This window comes from Camelus bactrianus, chromosome 26 (genome assembly GCF_048773025.1).
Source record: "Camelus bactrianus isolate YW-2024 breed Bactrian camel chromosome 26, ASM4877302v1, whole genome shotgun sequence".
NCBI classification, from domain to species: Eukaryota; Metazoa; Chordata; class Mammalia; order Artiodactyla; family Camelidae; genus Camelus; species Camelus bactrianus.
In genome coordinates, this window is record NC_133564.1 from 23,017,537 (window position 1) to 23,039,053 (window position 21,517).

The 21,517-nt window shown below is 39.1% G+C and overlaps 1 long non-coding RNA gene across 1 annotated transcript in view; it reads right to left on the reverse strand.

The window, feature by feature from the left end:
* Window positions 1-21,517, reverse strand: part of LOC141575129 (uncharacterized) — a 60,424-nt gene that overhangs the window by 288 nt on the left and 38,619 nt on the right. Inside the window, exon 2 of the long non-coding RNA XR_012502486.1 lies at window positions 18,236-18,340. This is a non-coding gene — a long non-coding RNA (uncharacterized LOC141575129). The remainder of the gene's footprint in view (window positions 1-18,235; window positions 18,341-21,517) is intronic.

Sequence of the window (21,517 nt, forward strand, 5' to 3'; positions counted from 1 at the left end):
ACATGTATGTAAATCTTCATATGTATACCTTTCTTTAAAAAATTTTACTGAGCTATCATTTGACACATCACATGATTAGTTTCAAATGTACAACGTAGTGATATTTGTATATATTGCAAAATGATCACCATCCTAAGCCTGGTTACCATCTGTCATCATAATCACAAATCTTTCTTCTTGTAATGAGAACTTTTAAGATCTACTCTCTTAGCAACTTCAAATATACAATACAGTATTACTAACTACTGTCACCATGCTGTATGTTGTATCCCTATGACCTATTTTGTAGCAGGAAATTGGTAGCTTTTGAGACAGTTACTCATAGATCTTGATATGACTTATCTAGAATAGCAGATAGATGTCAAAATTGGTTATTTCATCTTTCTGAGAGGAACAGCTCAATACATGTATTATGATTTGGCTGAGTATCATTTGGCCAAGGAAATACCAGAACAGCCAGGAAGCTAGTGGAGGGGAAATATCTTCATCTGTAGAGTCAGGCAGACCTGGATTTGGACCTACCAGCTCTACCTCTTATTAGGTGTATGACTGTCGTAGCATCAACTGGTAAAATTAGGATTAAAAAGACTACAGAATAAAAGTAAAGGAGTTTAGCACAGTGCTGCACATGGAGCTTCATACATACTAGTATCTTGTGTGTTTTAGGCACTAGCAGGGTGACTATTAAAGAGCAAGATAAGATCTAAGCAGTAGGCAGTTGTTAAAGTAGAAACTCAGAAACCAGAAGCAAAGCAGAAACCAAATAACAAAAAATTGGAAGACTCAGAAAACTGAGGCTCTGAAACGACGCAAGAATTCTGGTTTAGGAACTCCCTGTGATACCTGTTAAGGGTTGAATTGTGTCCCCTTGCCCCAAATATATGTTGAAGTTCTAACTGCTGGAACCTCAGAACGTGACCTTATCTGGAAATAGGGTCAGTTGTGCATATGTAATTAGTTCTTCGAGGACATCCTGGAGCAGAGTGGGCCCTTAATCCATTGTACCTGGTGTCCTTTTAAGAAGAGTAGAGGACAGACGCGCAGAGACAAGGCCACATACAGACACAAAGACACGGAGAAGACAGCCTTTGATGATAGTGGCAGATTGGAGTGATGTGTCTACAAGCCAAGGAATGCCTGAAGTTGCCAGAAGATGCAAGAAGCACAGAAGAATCCTCCTCTAAGATTTTTGGAGAAGCATGACTTTGGTGACGTCTTGATTTTGGACTTTCAGCCTCCAGAAGTGGGAGAGAATAGATTTCTATTGTTGAAAGCCACCCAGCCTGTGATGCTGTGTTACGGCAGCCTCAGGACATTAGTGTGGCACTCCCTTCAGACTAACAAGGACTGTGATACAGGCCTTGTGGAAGTGGGTCTAAAACGGGTTGAAAACTTTTTTTTCAGATATAATTGCTTCTAGTAACTGTAGCTGGAAAATCTGGAGGTAAAGTTGCCAAAAATGAAGAAAGGAAGGGACTTAGAGACAAATCAACAGATGAGATTCAAAATAATCATGTTTTGGCTCCAGAAACATCAATTCACAGATCCATTCAGACTAGCTAGTAAATACAGGACACACGGACAAGAAAACCCATCCTCCCATCCCAAGTCAACATATCTGAATGATTCTGGCACCTCATACATACACTAGTCACTCAAATACCTCTGGAATGACTGCCTCTCTGGATATGCAAATATGAACAAATGATTTCATGTTACCACTAAATTGGTGTGATTTTCAAAATTAAAAGATCAGTGGGGTCTATGAGGAAGCAAATTTCATGAAGTCAATAAATTATTTCATTCTTAATTTTATAGATTCTTATGCTACATCTGCATCATATTTTTGATAATCTATGAAGGTTAAGAATGTCAAATGATTAGAAGATCTAGATTGCTTTGCTGCTTTAAGTGAGACAATACTATTTTCCCAGTTAGATCTTTGGTCCCAAAAGTATTTATCAGTATCTATCATGTGCCCAGCACTGTTACAGGTATTTGGGATACTTGTACCAACAACTTATAAATTTACAGTTTGGGAGGAAAAACAGATACGCCCACAAATGTGCTAAGTGCATGAGCAACGTTCCAGGATAAGCAGTGCTGGCTGGAGAGTAGATGGAAGCAGTGAAGAAAATGAAGAAAGGAAGCTAAGAGACTTGGAATAGACAAGGGTTGAACAGGTGAAAAAAGAGTGTGGGCAGTGGTCCAGGTAAAGTGATCAACATGGGATCATAGAACCACAGGGAGTTATATAATGTGGCCAGAAGGAAAGTGGGTGAGGGGCGAAGTAGGCCTAGACAAGGTTGAGGTGGTGGGTGGGTATCAAATTACAAAGGCACTAGAAAAAGCTAGGACTTTATCCTACGGAAAGCATCCCTTATCAAATACTCACTTCATCCCGGTTTGTTTCATACATGACAGACCACAATAGGCTACCTCACATTAGACCTACCCAATGATATTCCTGCACTCAAAAGTTTGTAAAAAATATCCATAGCTGGAAAAATATCAAAAATTGTTCGATATCTAAATAGCTTCAATTAGTAGATGAAATCACTCAACCAATCCATTGTTTATTGAGCTTTTACTATGTATAGAACATTTATGTAAATACTAAAAATCTTCCTATTGATTTAAAATACCTGGGTTGTTCATAAATAATTTACACATTTTTAACTTTTAAATTCAAAATAGAACATCCATATAGAAAAGTGGACAAACTGTAAATGTGCAACTTAATGAACTATCACAAGATGAAGATATCTGGGTGAAGAAACAGAACACAACCAGTACCCAGAGGCCCCTCTTGTTCTCACTCCAAGTTACTAACCTCACCTTGACTTCTAAAATCACTGATTAATTCTGCCTGTTTCTGAATTTACATAAATAGAATCACATGATATATTCTTTGTGTGTCTGGCTTATTTCAATCAATCATTATCATTTGTTCATCTTCCTTATTGTATAGTATTCCATTTTATGAATTTACCACAATTTATTTCTTCTACTGTTGCTAGACATGTGGATTATTTCCAGGTTATTTTTGCTATTATGAGTAATGCATTTGTGTGTCTTAATGAAGACACAGACACACTGAGGAGGTTACAAAAGGCCATGAGGCTAAGGGTGGTGGAATCATGCTAAACTACTGGGAAAACCTAGGAATTGGTTGGGCCTGGGTTTTGTACCATTTTGTGTTAAATTAATGGGATACTGTTTTGCAGTGTAACCCAAGGTTTTCTAGTTATCCTGTAGGGGAGGGCAAGTCTTAAGATCCATGTGACTTGTTACCTACACGGGGTCAACCTGTGATTTGGAGATGAATATGCATGAACTATGCAGATTCTGACTGTTTAACCTGATGTCTACAATCTTAACTATGAGTTTAGAATTTAGACATGGGGATCTTCAGACAAATCAGAGTGTCATCGTTTCTTAATTGAGGAAAAAACCAGAATTTTATGATCTGCTCATAAAAATGTGTCAAGAAATACCTATACTCCATTTCTCCATAGGTTCATCTGGTGATTTGTTAAATATACCAAATTTCTAAAAATTTCTGTCTAGATTAATGTTACTCAAATCTGTCTTTCCCTGTGGAGACACATGAGCATCACCTGGTGGCCAGCAAGATCAATGCAGCCTGCAATGCCAAGCTTTTAGAAGTCTCATTCTAGCCTTTCTGTTTTCCTGCCCTGTACTTGGTCCGGAGGGTGGGAGAGGGTGCGGTGGGTGGGAGGAGGAAGGAAAGAAGGGGACTTGCTTGTAACTATCAAGGCTCAGACCTCCTTTCCTGCCTTCCACTGATAACCAGAAAGACTTCCAAATGCAGCAAATATTGCCCAAACCTAGAAAGTGAGAGTTAGGCTGACTGCTCACCACACACTGATTTCGAGGATTGTTTTGGTGGCTTGTTTTTAATGTAATTACAAACATATTACACCTTTTTATAAGAAACTTAAATAATCCAGACATATAATAAGCACCAGACAAAATTTCCTCACCATTCCTCCTTACCATTCCAATTTTCCAACCCCATAAGGGCTCTTTTCACTGTTTGGACATGTTTTTAGACAGAAGAGGCTTGCTGGAGGTTTATTCATACTAAATTAGTAGAAAATTGGGGGGCGGGGCAGGGGGAGCCATGCAGCAGAAGCTCCATCTGCCACATTTCCTCAGTTGTAGAAATGTCTCAATTAAGAAATCAAAAAAGTCCTGCCATGAGCTTTCAGAGGCCCACAATTTTTAACGACTGATGCTAACATATGAATAAACTCCAAATCTCAAACTCTGCACTATTAAATCAATACCATTTGAAGACTAATATGTAGCATATTTTCACCCTTCCACGATCCCTTACTAGTTTATTTCCCATCTGGTTGAGTCTTTCTTGCCTCTAGTATTAAAGTATGAAAAGTCACAGTAAGTCAATTGTCAAATCAGACTTATTAACAGTTCTCTGGTCCTAAAGACATATGCATCTCTGCAAGCTAGTCTAACTGCACAGTTCTCTCGTTTTACTATGTTGATACTTTTGACTAGATCCTGGTTTTAGGCTGAGGAATACAACCAGAGGATACTCCCACAACAATCTGTTACCACATTATGGTTCTTTCTGTCTCTTAAAGATTGGGAGTGTGCGTCACTGTCGTTCCTGCGATCCACTTACATCTTACATTCAAGTCAGTTTTTGCCTCCATGATCTAAGTCACTGCGGCCCAGGAGAGCTCTGACTTTAAGGCCACCTATAAACGTTCTTTCAGGGCGGTTGTCATTTTTGTTTTCATTCATTCAATGAACATCTAGTATGTCCCCCAGATGCTTGGCAACTAAAATGAATAACGCCAACTCCCTGCCTTCAAGGAGCTCGCATTATAATGGGGAAGATGGAGAAACAGGTGATTAAAACCAGGATGAGAGCGATGATCAGCATGCACCTGGGGATCCTGTAAGCTCTAAAGGTGGTGACTTAATCTATAAGAGGGTCAGATGGTGATGCAGTGCTGTCAGGCTCCTGGAGTGGGGACTCTAGACTGTCTTAAAGATGAATGGCATTTAAGTATGGAGATTCGTCAAAAAACTAAAAATAGACTTACTCTATGATCCAGCAATCCCACTCCTGGGTACATATCAAGAGGGAACTCTAATTCAAAAAGGCACATGCACCCCAATGTTCAGAGCAGCACTATATACAATATCCAAGACATGGAAGCAACCTAAATGTCCATTAACAGATGACTGGATAAAAAAGGTATAGTACATATACACAATGGAATACTACTCAGCAATAAAAAATAAAATAATGCCATTTACAGCAACATGGATGGAACTGGAGATTGTCATTCTAAGCGACGTAAACCAGAAAGAGAAAGAAAAATACCATACAAGATCATTTAAATCTGGAATCTTAAAAAAAAGGGGGGGGGCAGAAATGAACTTATTTACAAAACAGACTCACAGATATAGAAAATAAACTCCTGGTTACCAGGGGGAAATGAGATTGGGAAGGGATAAGATGAGATTTCAATATTTGCAGATACTTCTATATATAAAATAGGTAAGTTTCTACTGTATAGCACACGGAACTATATTCAACATCTTGTCGTGACCTGTAATGAAAAAGAATAGGTGTATGTATATGTATGACTGAACTATTATGCTGTACACCAGAAACTGACAAAACATTGTAAACTGACTATACTTCAATTAAAAAAATAAATATTACCCCCTAAAAAGTAATATAAAAGAGATGAACAGCATTTAATCAGGTTAAGAGGACAGGCAGTGAACTCTAGATGGAGGAAGAATGAGCAAAAGCCCAAGATTCTCCACCAGCTACAGTGACTAGGCGGTCAGACAGGTAAGCTTCCTCTCAGGCACGAAAGCCCGTTGCTAGGCTGTGATGGTTCTGCCAGTCTCCTAGGTGACAAGTAACTCAACTATCAACTTCACTGCATCTGTAAGCACATGTTTGACTTATCCCATAAATGCAAAGAAATGCATAAATCCATCTCTACTTCAAACTTCATTATTGGGAAATAAAAGATTGCTTACTGACAAAAGAAACGTTAGGAGCTGACCGTGATGAGAAGAAAAAGAAACAATAGCTGAGCCTTGAACAGCAAGGTTTATCCACATCCTCAGATTCGACCAACCACAGACACCATAGCACTGTAGTGTTACTACTGAAACACATTCATCTAAGTGGACCTGTGTTGTTCAAGCATCAACTGCGGTTGTTAATTTGTCTTCTTTGTTCAATGTCTGGCATAAATATCTTTGATTTTTTGTCACCTAGGACAAACCTAGGTGGTCAGTCATGAAGATTTTACGTCTACTAGCCTAAGAGAACAACTTGTTTACCAACTTCCCATATTGAGTAAAACAGGCAAAACCATATGCTAGGGTGGCAAAAGGACTTTTACGGGTGGTAATATTTAATCCTGATGATTCACCGAGAGGTATTATCAGGTAATTGAAAAGACCCTTTTACAATGAAAGTTCAGCAAAGAGGCCAATGCAGCTTTAGCACAACAAGGCCAGGATTATCATTTTACAAGGAATCTGGTCAGTGTCAGGTTGACAGGAAGTATAGACATTCATTGGGTAGGCTGGGCTGTGTGGTATTTAGGGAAAAAAAGAGCAGATAAGACTTGTGATTCATTAAATGTGAAGGAGTCACAAAGTCTTGGCTCTGAACTCCCAATAAAGAACAGACTTCCTTCTTTTGTGATAATGTGTAGAATGCTAGTTTGATACATTACCACTGTATTTTTACCTATTCTTTCTCTTGTGCTGTGACTTTTCTTCTACTAGAGAGTAGCCCTACTGGAAGTAATGGCTCAGGAAATTATAGGAATAAAGGTCCAACTCTTGGCTTACTAGAAGGACAAGAGTGCATGGCAGGGAACAGACTAGAGTCATACACAAGCAGGTCCCTGAGATGGTACCCAGTGCCCACCCTCCCCTTTCCATCTACAACAATCCTAGAGAAAAGGGCAGAAGAGAATCAAACTGAAATGGTTTCCAACTCCCCATGGTAAAGGAATAAAAATATGAATTAGGTTAATTTATAAAACTTTTAAAAAAGAAAAGTGAGGAAGCATATTCCCAATCGGATATAAAAATATACCATAAAATCCTCACCAAAATATTAGCAAATAGAATCCAATAGCACATAAAAAAGATTATACATCATGACCAAGTGGGGTTCATCCCAGGGACACAAGGGTGGTTCAACATATGCAAATCAATCAACATCACATCAACAAGAGAAAGGACAAAAAACACATGATCATCTCAATAGATGCAGAAAAAGCATTTGATAAAATTCAACCCCAATTTATGATAAAAACTCTCACCAAAGTGGGTATAGAGGGAACATATCTCAACATAATAAAAGCTATATATGACAAACCTACAGCCAGCATAGTACTCAACGGTGAAAAACAAAAGCTTCCCACTAAAACCTGGGACAAGACAAGGATGCCCACTATCACCACTCCTATTCAACATAGTCTTGGAAGTCCTAGCCACAGCAATCAGGCAATGGAGAGAAATAAAAGGGATCCAAATTGGAAAAGAAGAGGTAAAAGTGTCACTATATGCCGATGACATGTTACTACATATAGAAGACCCTAAAAGGTCCACACAAAAACTACTAGAGCTGATCAAAGAATTCAGCAAGGTAGCAGGTTACAAGATTAACATTCAAAAATCAGTTGCATTTCTTTACACTAACAATTAATCAAGAAAAAGAAAGTAAAGAAATAATCCCCTTTGAAATAGCACCCAAAGTAATAAAATACCTAGGAATAAATCTAACCAAGAAGGTGAAAGAATTATACACAGAAAACTATAAACCACTGATGAAGGAAATTAAAGAAAACTTTAAAAAGTGGAAAGATATCCCATGCTCTTGGATTGGAAGAATCAATATTGTTAAAATGGTCACACTGCCCAAGGCAATCTACAGATTTAATGCTAAATCCCTATCAAATTACCCAGGATATATTTCACAGATCTAGAACAAATCATAATAAAATTTATATGGAACCACCAAAGACCTAGAATTGCCAAAGCATTACTGAAGAAAAAGAGAGGCTGGAGGAATAACTCTCCCAGACTTCAGACAATACTATAGAGCTACAGTCATCAAGACAGCATGGTATTGGTACAAAAACAGACATATAGACCAATGGAACAGAATAGAGAGCCCAGAAATGAACCCACAAACTTGTGGTCAACTCATCTTCGACAAAGGAGGCAAGAATATACAATGGAATAAAGACAGTCTCTTCAGCAAATGGTGTTGGGAAAACTGGACAGCAGCATGTAAGTCAATGAAGCTAGAACACTCCCTTACACCATACACAAAAATAAACTCAAAATGGATCAAAGACTTAAACATAAGACAAGATACAATAAACCTCCTAGAAGAAAATATAGGCAAAACATTATCTGACATACATCTCAAAAATGTTCTGCTAGGATAGTCTACCCAAGCAATAGAAATAAAAGCAAGAATAAACAAATGGGACCTAATGAAACTTACAAGCTTCTGCACAGCAAAGGAAACCGTAAGTAAAACAAAAAGACAACCTACGGAATGGGAGAAAATTTAGGCAAATGAAACTGACAAAGGCTTGATCTCCAGAATGTATATGCAGCTCATACGACTCAGTAAGAAAAAAACAACCCAATCCAAAAATGGGCCAAAGACCTAAACAAGCAATTCTCCAAGGAAGACATACAAATGATCAAAAGGCACATGAAAAAATGCTCAATATCACTAATTATCAGAGAAATGCAAATCAAAACTACAATGAGGTATCACCTCACACCAGTCAGAATGGCCATCATTCAAAAATCCACTAATGACAAAAGCTGGAGAGGCTGTGGAGAAAAGGGAACCCTCCTACACTTCTGATGGGAATGCAGTTTGGTGCAGCCACTGTGGAAAACAGTATGGAGATTCCTCAAAAGACTAGGAATAGACTTACCATATGACCCAGGAATCCCGCTCCTGGGCATATATCCAGAAGGAACCCTACTTCAGGATGACACCTGCACCCCAATGTTCATAGCAGCACTATTTACAATAGCCAAGACATGGAAAGAGCCTATATGTCCATCAACAGATGACTGGATAAAGAAGTGGTATATTTATATAATAGAATACTACTCAGCCATAAAAACTGACAACATAACATCATTTGCAGCAACATGGATGTTCCTGGAGAACGTCATTCTAAGTGAAGTAAGCCAGAAGGAGAAAGAAAAATACCATATGAGATCGCTCATATGTGGAATCTAAAAAAAACCATAAATACAAAACAGAAACAGGCTCAAAGACATAGAATACAAACTTGTGGTTGCCAAGGGGGTGGGAAGGGACAGACTGGGATTTCAAAATGTAGAATAGATAAACAAGATTATTCTGTATAGCACAGGGAAATATATACAAGATCTCTGGTAGCTCACAGAGAAAAAATGTGACAATGAATACATATATGTTCATGTATAACTGAAAAATTGTGCTCTACACTGGAATTTGACACAACACTGTAAAATGATTATAACTCAATAGAAAATGTTAAAAAATTAATTAATTTAAAAAACGTGAATTAGATTCATTTATAAAACTTTAAAAAAAGAAAAGGAAGCAAGCATATTCCCAATTGGATATAAAAATGTACCATAAAACTATAATGAATGATAAGAAAAGTGTGGTATTAAACTACAACAATTAGATCAGCGGAATGGACCAGACTACACACATAACACACACACACACACACACTCTCTCTCATTATAAATAGTTATTCTACCTCAATGAGAAAAGGTCAGGCAACTCAATAAACTGTGTTAGTGCCAGTGGATTCCTTTGGGAAAACATAATAAAGTTAGGCTGTTACTGCATCTATATGTAATTTCTGATAAATTGAAGTGCTACATATACTAAAGTAAAGTAAAAAAAAATTGCCAGATAACATAAAAAAGGATATATTTTAACCCTGGGGGTAAGGAAGAAACAAAACTCAGATAATTTTGACTACATAACAAACACTTCCATATAATCAAAGGTATCTTTAACAAAGTTAGAAAACAAAACCAATTAGAATATTGATAATGTATAAGATAGAAGTTTCTGTCCAGAATACATGAAGAGTGCCTATAAATCAGTAAGAAAAAGATGAATAATTCAGCAGAAATGTTAAGAGGATACAAGTAGCCAGTTCACAAAAGAATACAAAAATAGTTAGGAAAACGCAAATTAAGATAATAATGGGATGTTGTCTGAGGAATGGGGAGGCGGCACCCCAAGCTCAGCTGGTGACGGTGCAAACCGGTGTGTCATGAGGAAGGGGCAACCTCTGAATTTGAACTTAAAGATACTCATTCTGTGATCTAGAAATCTTTTCTTGAGGCATATTTCTAAGATTAAATACTCCAACATCTGCATGGAGAAGGATTACAGGGTGTTCATAGCAGCACTATTTGTAATGCCACGGCACAGAAAACATCTGAAAGCTCACCAGGGGAAGAATGGGTAGTTAAATATGCTGTTAGTTCTAGACAGTAGAATGTTATGAAGCATCTAAAAAGAACGAGCTCGGTTTCTGCTGACACGGACACTTCCTGGAATGGGATAACCTGCTGCTTTGTTGAAAGACCCATCAAGTAACCGTCATAATAAACAAATGGGAAGGGTCCCACCAAGGTCCGTCACTGTGGAATCACACAACGCCTGTTTTTTTTTTTTTTTTCTCTTCTCTTTCTGAAAACCCATTGGACCTATTTTCCCCACTTAGATTTGTTCTCAACTTCTAGTTTTCTTTTGTTTCCTATTTTCTATCTGAATAATTCAGCAGAATTGAACATTTTTAAAAATGTTCAACAGTCATGGAATTTCCTGACCTTTAGCCTCCAAAACTCATCACAAATTGTTACCTCAGTTACCATTTTTTTAGATTTCAAAGAATTCTTTTTTTTCTGTTTTTCTTTTTCTTCGTTTAACATTCTCTTCTGATACATTTTCTTCCCATACTTTTAAGTGTAGTTTTTGTCGCATTCCTGCATCTTCTGTTTCCATTCAGCCTTTTCCCCATTTGTTGGTTTTGGTCTTCATTTTTCATGTTGGTCCTTTTTCCTCGAATGAGTGATGACTCTTGGCCATCCATTCATATTTTAGAGAGACTCAAACAAGTAGGGCTGGGTTTGTTAAATGCTGGTGTAAAAAGATTAATGAACAGAAATCTCAATAAAATAGTCTGGAGACTAGAAGAGGGTGCTCTCAGGTCCTGTGACACTAGCAGAGCCCAACAGGCAGAAGATTCCTGTCTTTCCAGGTAAAGACTCAGCAGATGAAAAGCCATGGACCCTTTGTGCACTCTTTCTGCACTCTCCCAACTTCCTCTCCCCACTATAAAAGCGATCTCCTTCTACTGCCGTGTTGTGGGACTCACTTGTCCCTCGCCATGGCTACAGATCCCGAATTGCAGTTTTCTGCTGATCCTGAATAAACCCATCTTTGCTGGAGAAATAGCCGTGTATTTGTTTCAGATCGACATTGCCTTCACAGAAGGTACCTAGCACCCAGCCTTCTCCCCGAGGGACTTCTGTGGCTGCATTTTTCTCCAGGGCTCTTCCATGTCTCCAGGACAAAAGGTGGGCACCAAGGGTGGGAAAGAGGTTGACGACCCACCACTCAGGGTGCGTATTTTTCTCCCCTTCCCCTCTTTATCCTCCTGGTCTACAAAGTCCTAATGTCCTTGAGATCAGCACCTGGGGATCAAATCCTCCTGAGGGTGAACCTCCTGACTCCCATGGGTAGCCCGTGAACACTCTTCACTAGCCTGGTGTCCAGCCCTGGCCTCAAGCCTCCTTCAGAGATCAGACCGCCCCGAAGCTGGGGGCCCCTCAAGTGTGTTCAGAGTGAGTCTGCATACTTGCATCAGTAACCCCTTCACACAGGCCGAGTTTGTACTTTTAAGTCATCACCCTCTGTCCTCTTTCTCTATTCTTAGCGCTTGTTGAGAAATGTTTCCAGGTAAAGGAGATAAATGTATTTGGTCATTTTATTTTGAATTGGAAGCCCCAAAGTAATGTCACCCTAAAAAGTGGTGTTAGTTGTCCAATGAAGAAAATCACTCACTGGGGCTATGTCTGTCTTTACCACTAGATGGTGCTGCCACATCTGAAGATGAACCGGGGCCTGTTGCCTCCACTTCAGAGGGAAGTGGATCCCTGTTCTCAAGGATTTCTCTCTTGGTACAAAACACACCCTCTTATGTAAGCCCACAGTGTTTTTTAATTTTTTTCCCTATTTTATAAAAATATCCTCCATACTAGAAGGGGAATACATTTTACCCATAATCTTTGAAGCCTGAATGATAAATGAATATTTTCACTAGTATTTGCTAGATGTGAAATCTTTGACCAGTTACTTAACTTTTCCAAGACCCAGTTCTCTAATCTATAAAATAATGACAATAATAACTATATCTCATACCGTGTAGGAGCTAAATAATTATATATCTCACAGGGGAATAGGGTGGGTGCACAAAAGTGTGTTAAAAATGACAACACTGTTAGAATAAATATTAGGCTTTTAAAATGACCAAAGGTCAATATAATTTCTGGCATCATTAGTTTAAAAAATGAATTATTTATCCTCACTGTCATTCATTTCTCACTTGAATGGTGAAGAAGTTTTTTGTTTCTTTTTTGAGTAAAGCAATGACATGTTCTTTAAAAATCTGAAAATGTAAAAATAGTCTGTGGTTTGTGATGTGTCCTATCGTCAGCGACCCACTTGAACTATCATCTCTTTGAGGAAATGGACTCAGAAGGTCACTTTAGAAATGCTTCTGGGGGTGTCTGGCTAGCTCATGTGGATTTTCCCTGCAGGGGGAATTGTCTTTGATCCTCAGAGATTGTGTTTTTACTGTGAGACACTGTCCCCAGGCCCAGTTATTCTGTTCTTCTTTGAGTTCCATTAGAAACCACAGTATCCTTACAATAAATTTCTAAGCCTGCTTACCTTCGTTTCATTTGGATTCTGACTCATCATCAAGTGAGTCTTAACTAATACAGCAAGGTGAAGTAATTATTTTAACAGCATCAGAATTTCCCTTAAAGATGGAACTTTCTCTCCCCTTGCCTGAGAAAATTACCTTGAGAAGTGGCTTAGAATTTATGGTGAGATTCCTAAGGCCGAACTTGGCGGGAGAGCTGAATTGCTCCAAAAGGAAGCAGCAGGCCTGTGAGGGTGGAGGGCAGTGTGCGTTTGCTGCAGCTGAGATAAAGTGAGCACGTGCCGGGTGGATACCTGGAGCTCAACCGTTCAACAAAAATGGAGGCTGCTCCAGGGGTGACCCCCGAACACTGTAAAACCAGGCTCCTCTGCCCAAACCTGGTGGGAGCTGGAGGGAGTCAGAGCTCCCACTGCATGGAGAATAGATTTAAACCGGTTTCACTTTGATTTCAAAGGTTCGGCTACTTCTGACATTGGAATTACACTACTAAGACTGATGTTAATAAATGAATTTTCTGGTTTAAAACCATCCGTGGTTACTTTATCATCAGACCTTAATTTCACCTCATTCTTTTTTTTTTCCCCTAAATGTTCCACTCACATTTAAATCCTTCATAATGAATGATCTCAGTTATTCATCTAATGAACCAAGCCAAGTATATTCATTTGCAAGTTTACTGAGACTCATGTAGGCACTGAACTTCAAGGAGACTGTTGCCTAGATTTATAGATCATAAGGTCTTGCTGAAGAGAAAATATTTATGGCAGCATCAAGTAAGTAATTTAAAATTGTGACCAGAGCTATAAAAGAATCAAACAGGATGCAAGATATAAGAACAGGGCTGGGTGAGCTCCTGTAAATACAGTGGCCAAGGAAAGCACTTTTGATCAACAGGAGAAGCAGCCAGAACTGGGAGGAGAGCGGTTTGCTGAGGAGTTGGAAGAACTAAGCCATTTCCAGAAACGTGTCCATTCTGACTAGCAATTGGATCACTGCCTCAGGGATGGTGTAGACCCATTTCTTATCTTTCCTACAGCACGGGGCCAGGCAGGGAGAGCTGACTTCACACAGGATGTGATACCCAGTCTTGGACCACGTGGTGAAGCAGATAAGGCACAGTATACACAGATCCCATGGAGGCTACAAACGCCAATATCCTACGACCTACCTGTGTTCCCCTTTGCTCCCAGACCCAAACGTGAAAACTGACCCCACTGTGTTTAAGCCGCACCTCATGGAAGCATGAAACAGGAGAATCATCACTGCAGGGCAGGCCAGCTACCATGGGCATCCTTGTTTTCCATGAGAAAGGGAGAAATTACTAGGAGACAAAACCAAGCCAGCTAGAAGTGGAAGTTAAAAGGATCCTCTGGCTGTGATGATCACTTACAATGGAAAGGATGCTATTTGCCTTTTATAGTAAGTCCAGGACAGTTGGCTTGTAGAGAAGTCATTAAAATTCTCAAGTTACTAAAAGGAAACCTCATTCTTCACGGGGCAATGTTATCACCACTTCCTCAATGTCTCACTGGAATTTCTATTATCAAATAAGTGGTAGTGGTGAAAAGGCTTTCAGATGAGAGTCAAGAAATACGGGTCTTCTCCAAAGTATGTGATCTTGGGCAAATCTTCGTTTTAGCCGGCCTCATTTTTCCCCATCCATATAATTGAGCTCAGATTAAATGTTTTTTGATATCTCCTCCAGTTCTAAGTTTAATGACACTATGGGACAGCAGAGGGGAGAAGAAAATAGATGGGGAAGGCTGGATTCAGGAGAGCACGGCATGGGTTTTGGTTTTGTCACCTGATAGTTGTTTGACTTTGAGAAAAATTCCTAACCTTCCTAACCTCAGTTTCCTCATCTCTGAAAGGGAATCCTAAAAAAAATGCACAACTCAATTACATCCAGTTAAGATCAAATGAAGCGACAGATGTGAAAGCCTTGTAAACACTAAAGCTCAGCATACATTTGAGTTTTTCTACTATAATTATGATGTTGAAAATAAAAATAAACAGTACCAATCAACACTCACATATTATTTTAAAGGCTGTAAATATGTGGTCTCTTCATCTTCACAATAACTCTGTGGGATAGTGAAGTTATTGTCACCATTTCCCAGAGGGAGACACTGAGGCCAGGATATTAAATGACACACAGCTGACAAACAGGCCACACAATTGGCCGGTGGCAGAAGGCAGTTAAGCTCCAGACCACAGCATGGATCCTGATCAGTTCCAATCCTAGAAAATTGTTGAAGGAACAGCATAAACTTATTGTGACCGCAAATGATGGTTAGTTCTATCCTTAAAGCTTCTTCACTAATATCCTAAATTGAAAAACCTATGTATTTTTGGTAGAAGTATCCCAAATGATTCATGTATCCACAATCCTGCAGCAAAATAGTTTTAAATTTTTCCCTAAAAGTTACGTTAAAAGAAATCAGGATGACCACCAAACAGTACTCCTACTGAAGAGAGATTCCGGAAGGGAAATGTTGCAAGTTTAAACATTTAATTCCAAAAATCTCAAAAAAGCAAAAAACAAATACTAGGCTGTATAAGTTTTGGAATGTATATATCACCTCTGTGCAGCCATCTCAGGTCCCCACCCCTACCCGCAGCAAGGACGTAGGCACTAAGCAAGCCAAGTCCAACTCCATGGCCTCCCGCACAAAGGCTGCACTAACCACGAGCAGGTTTCTGTGGCAGAATTTCAAAAGCAGTAGGCAACAATTTAATTAGTTCTAAGTCAATAAATCTCCATAAACCCTAGCAAGGCAGTAAACCTTAAGCTTCACTGGCAACTATCAGCAAAAAATTATTCATGTAGAACCATGATGCCGGCAGTACCCAACATGGAATATTTATGATTTTCCGAGAATGATTAATGATACAAGAGTGGCATTAAAATGCATCAGAATTAATTCTGCTACAATCCTTGATTTAGAAAGAACTCACATAAAAGGATATAACACACAGGAAAACCCCGATTGATATATGGTCAAAGGAGAGACAATTCAGAGAATAATTTCACAGATACTTTGTGGAGTTTTTCTCAAAGTGACTGCATGAATATTTCATGTAGGAAAATGTTAATTTCGGTGGGAGTGGGTCACACTGTGTTACTCCTGTATATACTATATATAGCTACCCATCGTATAATCCCCTCACCTTACATTAAGCAGCCCTTGGAATCTGACCCCACATCTCATTTATGATGCTAAACACTGCTTTCGGTTAAGAAGTGATTTTTGACTGAGAATTTGTGAGTTTAGATCAAAGAAATCTAATGATATGAACCAGATGAGCTTTGTCCCAGGCTCCCAGCTTCAACCTCTTCAAAGTACACAGCCCCTCCCCCTGACACTAGACACAGTGCAATTCAAATCCAGCAAACGTACCCTAGTTCTTCAGGGCTGACCCTTCAACCACCTATAGAAAGCAGAATACAGAACTTCTCCCTCGTGAGCCATAAAAAGAACTTCAGATTTTCACGGGTGGTAGGTTAGTAAGATGTTATTTTTCCTGCGTTCTCACTGATTACTCTCACTACCTGATCTTTTTAGGGTTCTCACAGCCAATGCTTCTGTCCTTGCTAGCCAGTATGTATTAGGTTTGACCGTGAGTGATAGAAAACTCAAAACGACATTTTCTTCAACAAGACAGAAGTAAGATTCCAAGTAGGTAGTTAAGAGCTGTGTGATGGTTCACAATGAGGCAGACCCCCTCCGTCATGTTGCTCTGCCGGTCCTGACCTCAGCCTTGTGGCCCAGGACAGTAAAAGCCATATTCCAGGCAGCAGGATGGAGGGAAAGATGAGGAAGAGAAAAGGGGTGCAAGCACACACAGCCTTTGGAAGGAGGGTCTTTGTGATGCTTCTAAAACATCCACACTCCCATAAGAAGGTGGCATATATGTCCCCTCCCCTTAAACTTGGGCAGACCCTTAAAGTAGCAGAAGTGATGCTGTGTGATTTCCCGGACAGATGGAAACAGACATGAAAATTCTGCCAGTTTCTCTTGGGGTATTCATCCTGGGAGTCCTCAGCCATCATGTAAGAAGTCTGACTACCATGACGTCTCCACTGGGGGAGGGGTGGACTGGACAGTAGAGACACGGTGACGTCGCGGGGAGGAAAGGACAGAGGAAGTGAGGTAGAGAGAAGCTGGGAAAGACAGTTTTTCATTACTCCGTGCTGTTAAAAGTTCCACTGTTGTGCCATAAAGGGAGAACAAATATCTGGGGACAGTCTCCACTACAGTATGTACGCAACAGTGCAGCAGTTTTTACAAATGTTCAAATTTTCTTGCAGTTTAGGAACACACAAAGTTAGATTCCACAAGACGCATGATTACCAGGCTATACAGATATCTGCACAGATGTGGAACCACCCTTCCACTTACTTTGGGCACAATTTACTCCTGAAAGATTTCTTTTTTGCCCAATTCTTTCCAGGCCTCTTTTCTGGTGAAAAAGAATTTACTTATGAAGGTAATAATATAAACCACATAAAATCTTCAAATGGTATGGAACAAGACAAAACAAAAACATCTTTTTCCTCTACAACCCCAAAAAACTCAGATCTCTTGACCCAGAGAGAACAACTGTTGGTGGTATCTTGTGAATTCTCTCAAAACTCATTCAGTGACCAGACTCAACAAATAAAACCATACTAATAAATACTTCTATTTATAGATGCATACTACAAATACTTCCATAAGCCTTCCAATTTTGCCACATAAAAATGTATTCTGGAGATCTTTCTATGAGAGCAGGTATAATTTAACCTCTTTGTATTGATACACAGAACTTGCATATACTTAAATTGTACAATTTCATAAAATTTGACATACATATATATGAAACTGACATATTCATGAAGCCATCGTCACAATCAAGATAATGAACATGTTTATCACCTACAGATACATTCTCCCATCTGCCCTCCAGCTCCACCCCCCACACCAAGCAACTGCTGATCTGCTTTCGGTCACTAAAGGCTAATTTGCAGTTTCTAGCATTCTATGTATATGAGATCATATGCTCAGTATTCATTTTTGTCTAACTTCTTTCACTCAGCATACTTATTTTGGGACTCATTTATGTTATTGCATATCTCAATCATTCGTTTCAATTTTTGGCTCAGTAATAATCTATTACATGGACACGCCACAATTTGCTTATCTACTCACCAAGTGATGAACATCTGGCTTGTTTCCAGTTTCTTCTCATTACGTGTAAAGATGCAAAGTTCCTTTATGTCCAAATCTCTCTGTGGACATATGCTTCCGTTTCTCCTAAACAAGAAGAAATTAAATGGTTAGGTCATATAGCAGGTATATATTCAAAATTTCAAAGAAACTGTCAAAATGTTTTTCAAATTGACTGTAACATTTTACTTTCCCACCAGTGAATGACAGTCCCAGTTCCTTCATAGTCTCACCTACTCTTGGTATGTTCAGACCTTCAAATTTTAGACATTCTGATAGATGTGCACTGACTCACTGTAGCTTTAACTCGCATTTCCCTGATGCCTTACCGTGCTGAGTTTCACATGCTCATCTGCCCTTCCTGTACCTTCTTTGGTCAGGTGCCCATTCAAATCTTATACCCAATTTTAAACTGGGTTATTTTTCTCACAGTTGTGTTTTTGAGATTCTTTACATAACCTGGATGCTGTGGCTTATCTTTTCATTGTTTTAGTTTTCTTCAAAGAGCAGAAATTACTTTTGATGACGTACAGTTAGTCAATTTATTAGTTGTACATCTAAAAACCTTTGCCTAACCTGAGTTCACAAACATTTTGTTTTTTCTAGCTTTACAGTTTGTTTTACATTTACATCAATCATCCATTTTGAGTTTACATATATGTGTGTATCAATCAAGGTTACTTTTTTCCATACGGATATATACTTTTTCCAGCACCAGTGTTTGAAAAGGCTAACCTTTCTCCTAAATTGCCCCTTCAGCTTGAAAATTTAAAAAAACAAATGACCATGTGTCGGGGGCCTATTTCTGGATCCTATTCTTTTCCATTGTTCTATTTATTGTTATATACAGCACTGTTTTGATTGCTCTAGCTTTAGAGCATGCCTTGAAGTAAAATATTGTTAAGTCATCTAACTTTCTTTTTAAAATAAATTTTTTTTACTATTCTAGATGCTTTGTGTTTCCTTATAAAGCATATAACAAACTTGTAAATTTTTAATCAAAAAAAAACTGCTGGAACTGCACTGAATATACAGATCAATTTTGAGGTAACTGACATCCTACATTATTACTATACATTCAGCACTATCGATCCTAATAGACAATACCGCTGAGTCTCCTAACCCTTGAACACAGTATATATCCATTTGTTTAGAACTTTTGCTTTCAGCAACATTTTGATATTCAGCTTACTGATCTTGCACATCTTCTGAAAGAATTCTAAAGTTGTTTGTATTTTTGTTGCTATTGTAAATAAAATTTTAAAAAATACCAATCTCCAAATGTTTGTTGCTAGTATATAGAGATGTAACTGTTATGTATTGACAGTATATCCCGCAACCTTGTTTAATACACACATCAGTTCTAATCCCTTTTGTGGATTTCATGGGATTTTCAACACAATCATTCCATTATTGAACTGAAAGTTCCACTCCTTCCTTTCAAGTCTGAATGGCTTTTTCTTCTTTTTTTCCTTATTGCACTGGCTAGAATCTCCTACACAATGTTGAATGCAAGTGGTAAAAACATACATTTTTACTTTGTTCCTGTTCATTCAGTACGAGGTTAGACGTGGGTCTTTCACAGATACTCTCTTGATGAAGTGCCTTCTGAGACTGTTGCTAGTCTTTAACCAGAAACGGATGCTGGATTTGTCAGTGCTTTTTCTGCATCTATTGAGATGACATATGGTTTTTTTCCCTTCTTCAGATTTTATATTTGAAGAGGGACCCCAGTCAGGCCTTTGAAGTTCACATGCTTATAATCTAAAGTGAGAGGACCTAGTATTTTATGAATATTTAGTTTTAAAAACTCTTATCGAATACAAATTGCATGTTAACTTTATTTTTGAAGACAAAAAAAAAAAATCAGCAAGGAAGAGTGTTACCGAATACAAGTTTGTGTACCCAACGCATGGTGAAGGCAAAAAAACTACTGGAACATCGGAGTCTGGAGCAGAGAAAGGTTTATTGCTGGGCCCAGCAAAGAGAGTGGCTTATGCCCCAAAAGCCCTGCACTCCCCAAGGGTTTCAGCTGAGCATTTTTAAAGGCCCACTAAGAGAGGGGCACCCCAGGGTCTGTGATCAGCTGTGCACAATTCTGAGTGGTTGATGGTGATCAACCCTTAGACACCAGAAGGTCTGGGGGCCCAGTGCTCAAGATCATCAAGTACTTAATTTCTTTCATTTTGTGGTAGTTTTTTAGCATCTGAAAAACTCAGGAAACCTTCATGAGATACTATTATCTGGGTCCTTCAGAGAGGAGCCACAGCAGAGGGTATGGGGGAGGAGTCTGTCCCAGGGGGTCCCTTAGGGTCTGGCTCAGTTACAGTTCCCCCCTTTTCTTCAATACCCCTCAGTCCTGAGGAGAACAGGTTGGACAAGAAGTGGCAAAGTATTTGGACAGAGAGGTTCATCATAATCTCGGCAGAGGAACTGGGTTTTAATCTCCAAACCTGTTTTATCCTTCCCCAAATCTTTCAGGGAACAGGGTGATGACTGCTCTGGCTACTCCCTGCTGAAATGGGGCAGAGTCCTGCCTCAATTTGGGGAATGGACACCAGGCTGGAAATATTCCTGAGTTCCAAGTCCTAGATCCAAGTCTTATATAATTAAGATCTCATTCCCTGAGGAATTCAAGAGAATGAGCCTGAAAACCAGTCTGGACCTGGCACTTTTGGGGAGATGTGCAACCAGGTAGCCAGTTGTCTACTTTAATCTGAGTAGGCTTTAACTTTTGATGTGGTGCTAATATATACATAACAAGAGCTACTGGCCACTACACATCTCCTTTTTTCTGCTAACATCTGATCTAAGGCACTTTTATAGTCTAAAACTTTAATAGTTATAAGAGAAGACCTTGAGGTCCTAAGGTTGCAGCTGCCATCTGCCAGCAGACACTGCTTTGAGAATGGCTGGTGCTGTCCTGAGCATGACACAGCTCAGAAAATTCAAGTTCTCAATAACACAGGAACGTGCCTGAAATCATGTCCACAATGGCCACCTAGTTTTACCTTGGATGTCTGAACCACAGCTATCCCATTTTGACTTTCAAATGCATTCCCCTCCTCAGTGCCAAAGCAGATGTACAAAAGGCCAAAGAACAGGCCACTTTGGTCAGTAAAGTTTAAGTCAAACCATGTATAAGCCAGGACTTCCCCATACCTCAATATGTGCAGATTTTTTCCATCATTTCCCCTTTCGATGACAAATCTTTTAATAGAAAGCACTGATGATCAAAATATCTGTCCCTGGATGCTGGGGTGG